The sequence below is a fragment of the Leptonychotes weddellii genome, chromosome 3 (genome assembly GCF_054177405.1).
Source record: "Leptonychotes weddellii isolate Sample4059 chromosome 3, ASM5417740v2, whole genome shotgun sequence".
In the NCBI taxonomy this organism is placed as follows: domain Eukaryota; kingdom Metazoa; phylum Chordata; class Mammalia; order Carnivora; family Phocidae; genus Leptonychotes; species Leptonychotes weddellii.
Window position 1 is genome coordinate 118,607,829 of NC_138371.1, and position 14,682 is coordinate 118,622,510.

General features: G+C 44.5%; 1 long non-coding RNA gene across 2 annotated transcripts in view; it reads right to left on the reverse strand.

Annotated features, from left to right (window-relative positions):
* LOC145720627 (uncharacterized) overlaps positions 1-14,682 on the reverse strand; it is a 177,213-nt gene that overhangs the window by 23,694 nt on the left and 138,837 nt on the right. The window contains exons 4-5 of one of the 2 annotated variants that reach the window (XR_014143735.1): positions 14,257-14,502; positions 13,271-13,446 (exon numbers count right to left, since the gene is read on the reverse strand). This is a non-coding gene — a long non-coding RNA (uncharacterized LOC145720627). The remainder of the gene's footprint in view (positions 1-13,270; positions 13,447-14,256; positions 14,503-14,682) is intronic. The other variant, XR_014143737.1, reaches the window with a different exon arrangement.

The following is a 14,682-nucleotide window of genomic DNA, read 5'->3' on the forward strand; positions in this document are numbered from 1 at the left end:
GATGGGTATTAAGGAGGGCACGTACTGCATGGAGCACTGGGTGTTATACAAAAACAATGGATCGTGGATCACCACATCAAAAACTAATGATGTATTGTATGGTGACTAACATAACATAATAAAATAAAATTAAAAAATAAATAAGTAAACCGCATGAGGGCAGAGCATTTGTCTGTTTTTATTCCCTACTCGATTCCCAGAGCCTTGAACAGGATGTGTTATAGAGTCGGTGATCAATAAATAAAAGAATAATAGCATGCTGCTCAGATCAAGAATTTCATCCTTGCCAATTTCCCTGAAACAAATCCTTAATCCCACAACTCAATAGTATCCTAACCCAAACAAAAGTAATATTCATCACGATGATAGGCAAAATTATAATAATAAAAAAATACTTGATTAATCCAAAAGAGGGCAAGAAACAAGTAGGGGGGAGAGGGGAAAGGAGAACAGGTGGGACAAATAGAAAACAAATACTAAGATGGAAAATTTAAACTCAGTATACCAGGAATTAAATTTAGTATTTAGTAAGTGGACTACTCCAAATAAAAAATAAAGATGATGGAAGTGCAGTTTAAAGTTATATTCAGGGGCGCCTGGGTGGCTCAGTCGCTTGGGCGTCTGCCTTCGGTTCAGGTCTTGATCCCGGGGTCCTGGGATCAAGCCCTGCATGGGGCTCCCTGCTCAGGAGGGAGCCTGTTTCTCCCTCTCCTCCCTGCTCATGTTCTCTCTCGCTATCTCTATCCCTCTCTCTCAAATAAATAAATAAAGTCTTTTTTAAAAAGTTATATCCATAACATTCACTTAATTCTTTTAATTCTTCCCTTTCTGTATCCGTTTTGTAGAGGAAGGATGGAGGCTTCACGGAGTGAAGAAATTTGCCAAAATGACTCAGCCCATACACAGCAGAGTCAAGATATGAGCCCCAGTTGTCCAGGCCAGGATCCTCACTCGTGGCCATTTAATACAGACTCCGCAAAGAGAAGGTGCTGTCGAGCTGGGCAAGAACCGTGTCCAGGCAGCACTTTGGGCCGAGCCAGACTACAGCTGGGAATGGCGAACGGTCAGGTTCAGCCCCACCGCAATGAGAAATACAAGCTCTTGGGGAATGGACAGGATTTCTGGGCTAGGATTAAGGAAACAGCTATTAGAGAACACAGATCTGTAGTAGAACCAAAACCCAGAAATGTATACTTTTCTTCCAGCAGTACCTGGCGTCCCTGGTTAAAAGTAGAGAAAATGGATGGTTGATTGAGTCTGGATTTGAGTTTTGCTGGAAAGGGGCCAAGGACAAGATGGACAAGGAAGACAAGGTCTGGGGAGAGACTGGTTTATAAAATTCCTTCTTGAAGTCTAGGCTGAATAGGGAGGTGGCAGAATCGGCGGGGGGAGGGTGTATCTAAAGAGAGCAAGGAGAGGGGTAACAGGTACGAGACAACTCTATGAGGCTGAACTGCAGGAATCCTGGCGGGAAGAGAGGAAGAGACCTAGAAGAGTATTAGCCTGTGTCACAGAGAGTAGGTTGGGTATCCAGACCACATCTTATAAGGCATCCGAGAGATAAATTAGAAACAAAGATGAAGTCAGTTTAATAGGCTTCCTTTTATCCTTAAATCTGGGGGAGAAGGATACAAGCTGGAGGCTGCTACTTACTTCTTACCTGACCCACCATTCTCATGAGATCCTTAAAAACTCTGATCAAAGATCATTAAAAAATTCTAAATTCATCCAGGTAACAGATTGCTTTCTCCGAATCACTCATTTTTTTTTTTTTTTCTAAAATAGGGAGAAGAAAAATAGTTAAAATTAGCTACCTTTTTATAATGCACTTGCTGGAACTAATTAGTAATTATTTTTTAACATAAGCAGTTGGTGTGAGAGTGGTGATAATGTATTTACAACATAAACTTAGCATCATTAATAAGATTGTCATTTCTATGTGGAGGCAAGACTGTCAGAAGCTGTCCCCTTTATGGCAGAGAGTTGCTCTTTTGGTTCTAGAGTGGAAGATGGTAGTTAGACAATTCTTAAGAAATAGTCCTGCAATAATAATGTATGTCACGCTATGTATTTGAAGAGCTGTAATGTGTACATTTTTTCAAGACTTTCCAAAAAACAAGTGAAGAGTTTTTATCCTAACAGCTAAAGCTCGAGTATTTTAAACACTTATCAACATACAAATGTGGCTTCTTTACAATAAAATACTGACATGGATGGAAACTCTTTGATTCTCTGATAATAAATGTCTTTTCGTATTCATTCTTTTTTTTTTTTTAAAGATTTTATTTATTTATTTGAGAGAGAGAGAATGAGAGAGAGCACATGAGAGAGGGGAGGGTCAGAGGGAGAAGCAGACTCCCCGCCGAGCAGGAAGCCCGATGCAGGACTCGATCCAGGGACTCCAGGATCATGACCTGAGCCGAAGGCAGTCGCTTAACCAACTGAGCCACCCAGGCGCCCCATTTTCGTATTCATTCTTAAGTAGCCTAATATTAGCCTTTTCCCTTCAAAATTCCCATATTTGGATTCAGAGTGAGACTTTCTTTTCACTCCTCATTTATTCAATGTTGGCACCAAACTCCTTTCTGTCAGCTTGATATTCAGCTCTGGTCTGACCTAATTCTGCTCAGGCAGTGAACTCACTCACTCCCCATGGCTGGGCAAAAGGAGAAAGACATGGGAGAGAGGAGAGATACCAAATCTTTCTCATGTCAGGCTGTTCTAGGTCATTGGCCTAATTGAAATACTTTGATAACATTCCCTGGACGGTTTGAAGAGCTTCCTTAGTTCACACTGCGCTGTGATTGAGCTTAACTTGACCCATTCATCCTCTTCCCCAGGTATGCGGAGGGACCTCTTCTGGTAGAGAGGGGTCAAGAAGGGTGCATTTTTTTTACCCCCTCAAGTTGGCAATTCCTAATCCATGTATGTAATTTCCCAAAGCCCTTCCAAGCATTGGGATGTCTGGTGGTACTTGTGAGCCCTGGTTGCTGTTGTAGACATTTCCATCATCATCATTTATGCTGTGGCAAAGCTCTCGTGTGTTTCAGTAAAAAGAAGATCGTCCTTAGGTTTTATCTTCCCTTGACACTATGCTTTTTCTCCCTCTGCTTGCTGATGTGATATTTCCAACTAACCACCATCACCACAAGAGTATGGATCTTCAGTTGTAGCAAAAACTCATAGCACAGTTGAAATTTCCGTAATACAACTCAGATTGGGGAAAACATAGTTTAGCATTTTTTTCTATAACTGATTTCATTTTGTTCTAGGACTCCATTCCCAAAGATGGCCCCAGAGCATAACTTTGTTCTACTAGAGACTGTGAATTGCCTATCTAAAGCCCATTCTCCCCTTCTTCCCTACTAAAAATAATCCAATTTTGTCCCAGTCACAAAACACCCAACCAAAATTTATGCTTCCCAGCTTCCCTTGCATGTAGGTATGGACCTGTAACTAGGTTCTGACAAGTCTGGTGTAAAAAGAAGTACTGAGTGTGGCTTCCAGAATAGCCGTTTAATGTAGGATAACTTAACTTGGAACTTGGAGCATACCCTTTACCCTCCCCCACCTTACTCCAAATGGCTGCCTAAAATGTTTGCCCTCTCATATCACTTACAGTATTACTTGATTCTGATACATTATTTTGAATTGTAATGTTTTTATTTTGCCACTCTATCTTGTTTCTGCAATAAGAAAACATCAAAAGCAACTTAAAGTCATAAGCAGTCAAAAGCAGTTTTCAAGCTGGGTCGTGTGTGTGTGTGTGCGCATGCACGTGCACTTGGTTATAAAAATGAAAAAAGAAACAATCCCTGACATGAAGAAGTGTATCACAAGGATAAGACATACTTGGTGGGAATAATAACAGAACATACACAAGGTAGATACAGATACACTGATACATAGAAGTATGTAGATATGATATAGACATATTTTAATCCAGTTTCAAATAAGTATCTTACACTGGACTGTAAATTATCACTTTCCTCCCTTATACACTCAGTTTCAGCTGTTCCTGTGTTCAGAACTGAAATTCTCAGAAAGGATAAGATGGGGAAAGGCCCCTCACCCTTTGGAACTGTAAAGAATTGGTAATCCCCTGCTCCCACTATCTGCTTAGAGAGGACCCCTCCTGACCACATATGAACCCATGCCAGGCAGACAGAAGATTGCTCCCTCTATGCTATGTCTGAGGACTTCGTCTCCTGCTTAACAAGAACTACTGGGCAAGTTATCACAATGATACCCTAAGTGACAAAGGAAATCATTTAAAGATTCATTAAATGCAAATCCTTTTTAACTTCAAGTGTCTTCAAAATACAGACACCACATAGACAGACACGGGTCTAACTATCTTTGTACCATTTCTACAATATACATAAACCAAAGGAAGTGTCTATGATACCATAATAAAGTATCCTGACAAACTTCCATTTACCATTTACAAATGCTCATTCTGAAAGCGGTTAATACAGTAATATTTCTAGAGACCTGGAACCTAACAGAAAATGTTTCAAAATTAGAGCAGCATAAAAAGAGTGGTATTCATAATAAATATAATTTATATCACAAATAACAGTGAACTCACAGGTTATCTTCTCGGTGGTTCGACCCTCGGGATAAAGTAGAGTCCTGCTGTAAATTGCCCGGCTCATTAGTAGTTCCTTGTAATGGGTGAGTGATTGGAGAGTGGGACCCTCTGAAACAACCTTCTGAAGCTCGTTCGTTATATTGTGATATGTGTGCAGGTGTTGTAGAGACACCAGCGACCTACCAAGTCAGGCTTCCCTTCCAAAGTGCAGAGTCATGGCCGGGAAGTGGCTGCCCTGGTTTCTATGCGGGTCCACGCTGGCTCAGCTCCAGGTCAGGAATGTAGGCAGGAGTGCTGTGTGATACTCAGGCCCTCGGAAACCTGCCTGTGATCTTCCAATCTCTCTGTCTGCTCCATCCTCTGGTTGGAGCTGCAGGATCTGAGGCACCGGGGGATGACACCACAATATAGAAAGAGCCGGGTTCCCTGAACCACTGTGCAGAAGGTTGTTGGCAAAGGACTCACCTTAGACGGATGTTTAAGCAAAAAATAAACTTTGTGGTAAACCAGGGCGATCTGGGGTCTTGCCTGTTATCAGAGTTAGCGCTGGCGTAATTGACGTGGCAGGTCGTGGTATATCAGCCACGGGGGACCCTTCCCCGCTCAGGGCTGTTCTTTTCCTGTCACTAACAGTAATTGACGAGAAGCCTCTTTTCATGACTCCTTCCCCATTTTTTGGTTCTTCACATTTTCTCTTTGACACTTTCCCTATAACTTTTTTTTTTTTTTTTTTTTGCTTGTAAACAAGAGAAATTTATTTCTCACAGTTTTGGAGCTCAGGAGGCTGGAAGTCCAAGATCAGGTTGCCAGTATGTTTGGGTGAGGACCGTCTTCTGATTGAAGCCTTCTATCCTCACATGGTGGAAGGAGTAGAACATCTCTCTTCTGAACCACCTGCCAATCCGTTAGAGTTTGAGTCTTTTCTTCTTACAGAGGCTACTGCTGCCAAGGGCTGAGTTCGGGAATGCAGAAGTGGAAGGAGAAAGAGGCAATGGACACAGTCTCCTGAGGGTGTGCTCTCCCTCACTGTTTTCCCTTCAGCATCGATGCCTCTTTTCCACCCAAGCCCCGGCTGTCAGTGCCCTGCGGAAGTCAGGAGGGAGGCCACATTGCAAGAGTGGCTCCTGGACTCTTTCTGGAAAGGGCAGAGCCAGGGGCTTGTTGCATAAAGAGCCCTGAGGACACCCAGGAAACCAAATCTCATCTTGCTCATGATAAGATGGTGCTCAAGGGCTCTAACTTACAATTTTCTTTTTTTTTTTTAAATTCCCCTGATGTTCCCCGAGGCTATGCCAATGAATAATGACCATTTCAAATTCCTCCAAGGAGAATCAATCACTGTACAAACGGTAGCTGTTCCTTCACATAATATCCCTGGAATGTGCATCATGGCAACATTCTCATTCCATGTCATTAATAGGAAACTCACTTGAGAAACCAACACATTTTACTGCCTCTGTGTTGTGTTCTTGAGTATGTAACAAGTTCAGGACTCAGAATGGGCTAAGTCCACTCCAAAATGTGCCTGTGAGCACACGTGTGCATGTGTGCATGAATGTGAGTGTGCTCCTATTCACTTCAACGCCAAGCGGTCTACACTGGGGCCTGAAAACTGCCTCTTGGGGATTGAACCCGAGTGGGCTATGGATCTCTAGAAGAATTTGACATGAAAAGTCAAAAGTCTTTGCTCTTGTTCCTGCTATTTATTCACAATCAGAGCAATGTTGTGTTTACCCGGTCACGGCGTGGATCCCAGCTCCAACATTTACCAGCTGTGCAATTTGGATATAGTCCTTAACCTCTCTGTTCTTCAGTTTCCTCTTCTGAAATATGGGAATTGTAATGATACCTACTTCATATGGTTCTGTGAGGATAACATGAGATAAATGTAAAATCCTTAACAGGGAACTGTAATAGTAATCCCCAGTTTATATTAGCTACTACTAATAATAATTTTAAAAAGAAGATTGCATCGTCTACCGAGAATACCATGTTCACCACAAAAGACCTCCCCTGCCCCCCCACCGACTTCCGCCTTCCCTAGGTCCTCACAAGTCTATCTACACTTTCCCATCACTGCACTTAGGACCCTTGATTGTACTGCTGTTTGCATGTCCGTTCTTCCTGTTTCTTTTTCTTGTATCCCCAGTACTCAACATAACACCTAGCACATGGCATGTTGAACCCCATGAGATTTCTGCTTTCATAGATTAAAAACTCAAATGTTGGCACTTTTATGTGGTTCAACCCAGAGTGGGTGTTTAGTAATATCTGCTGATGAGGGAATGAATGAAAGATTATTTTTCCCCTACTGGCCTACTACTAGTCGACAGGTGTCATAAATGACACCATGATTTTCACAAATACTGATTTATCTTCCTGGATACATGTTAATAGCTTTTTCATCTTCCAGTAGAATTTTGTTAAAAATACATATCTGTGAGTTATGTTTTTTCATAAAGTGATAGAGACCGTTCATAATATTGTGCTCAGGCGAACAGAAGATTTAAGAATTATCGAAGATGAGCACACACACACATTCACATATATACTCCCATACACACTTTGGAATGAACTTACACCATTCTGAATTCTAAACTTGTACATACCCATCACTGTTCATTCCCTACTGAACCAGCTCAAAACACTATAAGAAGTCCCGTAACTAATCAGTATATTATCTGGAGGCCAAATAATTTTCCTATCCCCCAGTCCTACTCCCAGACCCAACCATCTATTCTAAAAATGATTATTGTGGTTACACAACTGACTCCAAATGTGATGAACAACCATAGAACAAACAGCACATATGAGATGTTTGTGTCTCGTATTTTATATCATCAAGGAATGACCCAGATCATCCGTTGATGATTCCCTCTTTGGGGATCTTCTCTGATCAAAGAAGCAAAACTGGAACATACCACAGGCATTGGGGTTCCCAACCCCTCAGGTAAATAATGTCACATTTTGACCAACATCATGCTGAGGGCCAGCCCTCTGAGGCAGGACATGACTTGTCAGGAGTCAAGAAGCTCTGTCCCTTGTCTGATGGTGAGCAGACAGGAGCCTTGACCACCAGCGTGTTGGGTGACCGAATCAGCAAGCACAAATCCAAATGTCTGGGGAGGCAGGAAGATCACATAAGTAGGAAAAGGAAGCTAAATGTGGAGCAGTGAAGAAGAGTGAGGAGTGTGACAAAGTATTCTGTAAAAAGGCAGCAGACGGGTCGCCTGGGTGGCTCAGTCAGTTGGGCGTCTGCCTTCGGCTCAGGTCATGATCCCAGGGTCCTGGGATCGAGCCCCGCATCGGGCTCCCTGCTCAGCGGGAAGCCTGCTTCTCCCTCTCCCACTCCCCCTGCTTGCATTCCCTCACTCGCTGTGTCTCTCTCTGTCAAATAAATAAATTTGAAAAAAATAAAAATAAAACAATTTATAAAAGGCAGCAGACGTTCAGTTCCACACTGGTCTATGAAGTCAATGTTGCCAGATTTTAGGATTTTTAAAGAGAAGTTGGAAATTTGGATGTTTGTGAGAAATGTCCTGGCTCTTGAGGCACTGCGTGTATCATCCACAACATGGTGGAAGGCAGACCGGACCTGCGGTCACCAGTTCCAACTCCCACCTGAGACTGCAATCCACGACACCTTATGCATACCAGGCACTCAGAAATGGAAAGAGAGTTCTGTGGTCAGAATGTTCAAAGAAAGCTCTAATTTTAAATACTTTCACTTAACATTCCTGAAAATACTCTGACACATGTTGGAACACATGTCTCAATTTTTAATTTGGAAAATACAGCTTGAATCTCTCTAGTTAGCATTTTGGAGCTCCTTAAAAGTTAGTAGTAGTCCCACCAGGCTGAGAAGGAGAGAAGAAACAGGCCTACATACTAAAGGGTGAAAAGTGCCAGACAATATGTTTATTTTAGGGAATAAGGGATGTTACACTCTGCCTTAGTTTTCCAGCTCTTGATGCACATCTCCTCCCATTTGACTAGCTCATGTCTCTCGAAATTCAAATGCTTTGGCTCTGTTATGAAGAAATTATATTTGAGTCATTCTCAGAGGTCTAGTTCATGATGACAGTACCACATCCATTGGACAATGACTACTCCTTTCTAAACGTTTTAGTCCAACATCAGCAAAGCCTGCCTTCCAGCGTGAAATTCTTCCAGTCCACTAATCAACAGATAACATTCCTAACTTTCCTGAGATACACACACACACACACACGCACAAACACACACTTACACACCTTCCCCGTGACAGAACACACAGCTCGGCTCCAGTGTTAGGAGCACAGTGAACTTATCAAGCAGCCAAGTGGGTGGCAGGGAAACAGAGGAACCTGAGGAAAGCTTCATCTCCTCTTTGGCTCCCACCCCCAATTAAGGAGTCCGGGCTTTTAAGGTCTACCACATTTCCATGTGGGGACAGAAACATAATTTGATAAAATGTACCCTTTGGACAGGAAATGGGAGGGTCGTCCACTGGGGCTGGAGCATATGCAGGATAATAATGACCCTGTCTTTGCTGGTGTCAAACCTCTATTTGTTAACTAGCTCACAGAACAGACACAGGGCACTGTCTTTAGACACTGCCCACTATTGAGGAGAAGAAACAACAACAACAAAAATATCCTGTCAAGCCACCCAAGTCAGATAATTACCCTGGCTGCAAAACATCCAGGCACGGAGCACTGGAAACCTTTTAGGGGGTCCTTTATCATGCCCTGCCTTTTCCAGAATGAGGCTAATTTGCTCCTATTTCAGCCAGCTCCGGCACAGAGAGCAGGCGAAGGAGAGAGCAGAGAATGAACCGTCAGCGTTATTGAAAAGATTCATGATTAGTCACACTCACTCACAGGCCAGGCCCTTGCCAGACACCACACCACTCATTAGCAGACCTGAGAACTGGCGTGCCTCCCACAGCTGAGCAACAGCTCCAGGCCTGGCAGGCCCCCAGGGACCCACAAAGCCCTGTGTTCTCCCACACCCTGCAATGAGAAAGGCCAGTTTGGGCAAGCCCGGGTGCAAATGGCTCCCCAGATGCTAAGTGAATCTGTTTGTTTTATGTTCTGTGTTGCTTAAAATATTATTATTCAGGAGCTCAGCTGGTGTGGAAATCCAGGTAACATCTCTTCATGTTACACTGAAACAGTTAACTGACTAGGACCGCCATTTTCTGCCCAGGTTCCCTCTGGAGCACCCAAGAGCCGGGCCCGTCTGTGGTTTGTCATCCTCCCTCGTCTCGTATTCAGCTACAGCTGTGAGCCCTGCTCTTCCCAGAACTGGAAACATTTCTTCTCCTTGTCTGAGTAATACCAGCAATTATAACTTAAATTTACAGTGCTGGCCATTGGAGGGCTCAGGGCGTTGAAGACTAATCCAACTCATTTGCAGGAGACAGGGTGGGCAGATTGACTACAGTTCCCATAGTAACGGGGAAACTGAGGCTGGGGGGCAACAGCACTTACTCAGAAGCATAAAACAAAGAAGAAGAGCCTGGTGCCTGCTTTTCTGTTCATGTTTACTCTGTTCATTCCAACTACAATTCCATAGGAGAAGACACCATTTCTAATTAGGACAGTAAACCATTTTCCCCTTAATGAAAGCACCACTCTCAGTGTTATAACTCCATAAAGCTCAACCAAAACTAACCAAAGAGATCTGGCTTCTGTTCACATGCCCTCCATCCTCCACAGGGGATCTGAAAGCAGAGGGCACGGGGCCAGGACATCATAAGTGATCACAACAGGCACTGGATATGATGGTGCATTGTACCAGACGTCAGAGCGATGTGGAGCCATGATGGGCTCCGGCAGAGAGGAAATTATCATGGGAAAGCCTGACTCCAGACCAGAGCTCACATTACTTGGTATACACTGAGATGCGTATTAGCTCAGATTGTTGGTGCCTGCAAAAGTGACTCTGGCCGTAGAAGAAATTAAAGTGGTTAAGAATGATCATGAACGATGTAAGTATGACTCAAAGCATCACATTCCATTTCTTGAGGCTAGAGTTGCCCCCAACCTGGCTTCACGGAGGTGTTGCCATGCTGACCCAAGGGTAAGGATAAGGCCCTGGGAAATTCCTATGAGTTTCTAGAATTTTCCAAAACTCCCTGCAAAGCTACTAGACAGTACTTCATTTAAAGGAAGCATGTTGGCAAACTCAGAGATTTTGTGTGAAGGCCACTTACCACGATGGACTCCCAGTACTGTGCACTCCTGGTCCCCCGAAGTGGGGGGCAGTGGGCCAGAGGGAATGTGAAGGGGCAGAGGCCGTGCCTGTCACTCAGTGTAATCTGGGGGCAGGGGGACCACTGCCCCTTCCCTGTGTGAGTCACCCGTGCCTCTCCCATTCACTGTGCTCCTCAGTAGAAAGAGGTGGAGCCTAAGTTAAAGGAATACCTTACTCGACCCCAAAAGGAACTTGCTCAGGAGTCACTCAGGTCCCCTGCAGCCTCCCCACCCCCACCAAGTCCGGGCTGTCAGCCAGGATAGCTATTCGCGACCACCGTGCCCAGCGACAGCCTGACCCTTGTGTACACTGCCAGTCTAGGTGCGGTCTACCTCTGAAAGCATGCATACGTGCATACGGAAGGAAATAACTTTGCCTCCAATCTTTGCATTATTTGCTTCCAGAAGGGAAATTGTAGCAATAGCTGACAACTTGTGCATACTTTTGCCAGGTACCATCTTAAGTGCGTTGACTCTGAAAGCTCTTCCCACAAGTCTGTGAGGAAATATTTTCCTCATTTACACAGGAGGAAACTGATATACAGAGATTTCCCAATCACACAGCCAAGAAGTGGCAGGGCTGGGATTTGAACCCAGAGTTCAGTGTGTTTAACTCCTGTGCTTTTTAAGAAAGAATGATATGATTCCATGTGGAGACGGGTTCTTGTGTGTCCGGTGTACTTCTGAGTGTTTGGGAATACCTCTCTCTTTGGTGACATGAAAAGGTGCATGGAAGGGCAACAAAGATTTGGGGAAATAAGGCCAAGGGGAAGTTCAGCATAATGGTCAAGAACAAGGGCTTTGAGAGCAACAGATCCCACTGGGGTCTACTGTCACAGCTATGTGACCTTGGGTGGTTACTCAGCCTCTGGGAACCTCATTTTTCTCACCCATAAAATGGGAGTAATGGAGGCCTCTAGCTCCCAGGGTTCTTGGGAGGTTAAAAGGATCTGGCCCCCATAAACAGCACTGCACAGCGGCTGGCCAACAGTGAATGCAGAATGAATGCGGAGCCAAAGAGCGGGTTATTAAATGTGGTGAGATGAATAGCAGTTAAGGGAAGATAAAGTCTTTTTAAAAAGGATTTAGTGTCTACATTGTCTTCTTGGTTGTCAATTTTGTCATAGAGACTTAAGAAGGATAAATAAGAAATTTCCCTTAAAACGGTAATTTTGGAAAATAGCTCCCTCTCTTCTGGTTGCTGTCACTCATACTTCATCCCTTTCTCCCCAGGATCTGGTAAATAATTCATTGTTCTCATGGAACAGCTAAACCTGGCTCCCCCACATCTCGATTCCAAGCCTGGGGAACAGAGATGCCCCCATTACCTGCGGGTCTCCGTCGGACAGGGGCCTCTAGGCATTTGCGGCCAGACACCAAGCCTGCCTCTGAGGTTCTGGAGCAGGTACGGCTCTGCCCCATCCCCTCCGCTCATCCCCATCCACACCCTCGCTGTTCCTCACAGCTCGGCAGCATGTTGGCAGGTCGCTGACCAGGAGCCTGTATTCCTCACACAGGTCCCTTCACTATAATAACTGTATTTTCTGTTGCAGTGAAGAGTAATCGCATTAATTTGGGCAGCATTTGATCCTGACCATACTAATTGCCTGATCCGATTGAGGCCTCTGGGAGGTCAGGGGCAGAAATGAGTAGAGCAGTCAGACAGATGTCCTGGTCCCATGGGCCTGGCCGTCACGTTCTTGCGATGCATGCCCCCAAGACCCTCCTCCTTCGTATAGAACCCTCTGGAGGGTGATGTGGTTCAGTGGGTAGAGGAGCAAATCGGGGAGCCCCGGGGCGTGGGGGGACCACAGTAGAGCTGTCAGGGAACGAAGTTTGACTGAATGTCACAACATATGCACATGCAGATGGTTAAACAAGAACGGATGCAAGCACAGGCTATTGGTGACATCTATAAATACGTGTGTGTGCTCGCACGCACGTGTGCGCACATGTGTGGTGGGGACTGGCAAGTAGGAATTAAGAGTTTTACTCTGGTAACATTTCAAACTGTTCACGGTTTAAAAGTCACATGTCTTTGGCAAACAAGCAGTTCCAGTAGTCTTTATCAAGAGTAAATTATGTGGGTATGTTGCTTATCTAAAAGTAAATAAGAAACATAGATGACTGCCTTTAAATGTCTAGGGGGCTCTATTTTCCCTTCTTTCTGCAGATAAAATTAAATATCGACATAACATCGAGATTTGCCAGCGGGATGCACAAAAGGACAGCAGGAGGGGGACATGGGGGTTGATACCTTTAAAAATATCTTTCTCTGTCATCCTTCCCCTTGTCCTCACTGGTCCCTTGGTCCTGGCATCACTGCTCACCCTTCAGACATGAAACTGAGCGGCTATTGCAAACACCAGACCCTGTCTCTCTAGCCCCGCCATTTCCTGACCCCTGACAGCAAACCTAGAAACAGAAAGTTGCTCACATGTGGAGGGCACCTAGAAATTCAGCTCTGCTTGTAAAACACTGACAAAGTTGACGTCCATCCTCAGAGACACGGCCTCTGCCACTTCACTGTGCAGGTGTCCCTTGGGGTTGGCCTTTGATGAACCAAACTGCCAAGCTGGGAGGAGGACTTCATTTTGACTAGTCACCCAGGGCCTGCCAGGAGGAAAAAGTGCTGAGATTTTGAGAACAATAAGTAGGAGTCAGGCATAAGGACTTAGGAGGGCAAAAATTATTGCCCTCCTTAGAAGCCCAGAGTAGATGGTTCTTGACTGTGTCTGTTCTCATGTTATTGCTCCAACAGGAGGTGATGGGAGGATCTCCTCCTTCACTGATATTCTGAAGGTTCAGTTTGTGTGTGAGGATAAGGATCTGTGGGCCAAGTGAGAAAGGAAGTCCTAAACACCCAATAATTTTTAAATTATGGGTTATGACACATTAATGACTCCCAGGATGGGGAAAGTTTCCATTGGGTTGTATGATTCAGCCTCATAAGAGAGCCCAATGCCTTCAATTTGAACCAAGTTGGTTCTCAACCCACTAATCCTCTAGAGTCCAACCAACTCCTTCCAAGCGAGAGGTCCTCCCAAAATGTGGGATGAATCACCATTACAGTACTGATACAGTAAAGGGAGTAAGTCTTGCTGTACTACATGGAGCCAGCTGAGAGTTTCAGGTTAAGGCCTAAAGGAGGATGAGGAATAGAAGAGCATACCACAGGCACCCGGGCCCACCTATCCTCCATATATAGTTTTATGACACTAAGAGAGACTTTATACTTGAGTCCTCAGACCTGAAAAGGGCTGTCTCTAATCGCATGAACACTGCTGGCTTGTTCCTTTTTATAGGCTGTTAAAGTAAGTGGAAAGTCAGTTCAACGGGACCTCTGTCAAGTGGGTATAGAATGTGGTAAAGGAATTCTCACGGTACAAACTGGCATGGCATAATCAAATCTCCGGGGCTTACCGTGAAATTCAGCACCATCTTGGCACTTTCTCTGTCTTCTTCACCTGCTTCCATGCCTGCACGGTCCTTGTTCATGCTGATGTCCTGTAGGTGCTGTCTCAGGCCTTGTCTTCCTACTCCATACACACTTCCCGGTGTGGAGGGTTTCGTTTACCATATGCACACTCTGGCAACGTCCAAATCCAGATGTTTAGTGAACACTTGATAAATGTCAATGAAGAACCTACCATGGGCCAGGCGCTGGGCCTAGGGAAATAAATAAAACATGGCGTCGGCTGTCGAGGTCCACATATACTTTTATACCTGGATACTTGCTGAATTTTTTTCCTCAAGTTTAGAGTAATAATAATAGCCAGAATGATTTTTTTCAAATCTGCTAATATTTGTTGAGAACCTACCTATCTACTTCGTGTCAGCTGCTCGACA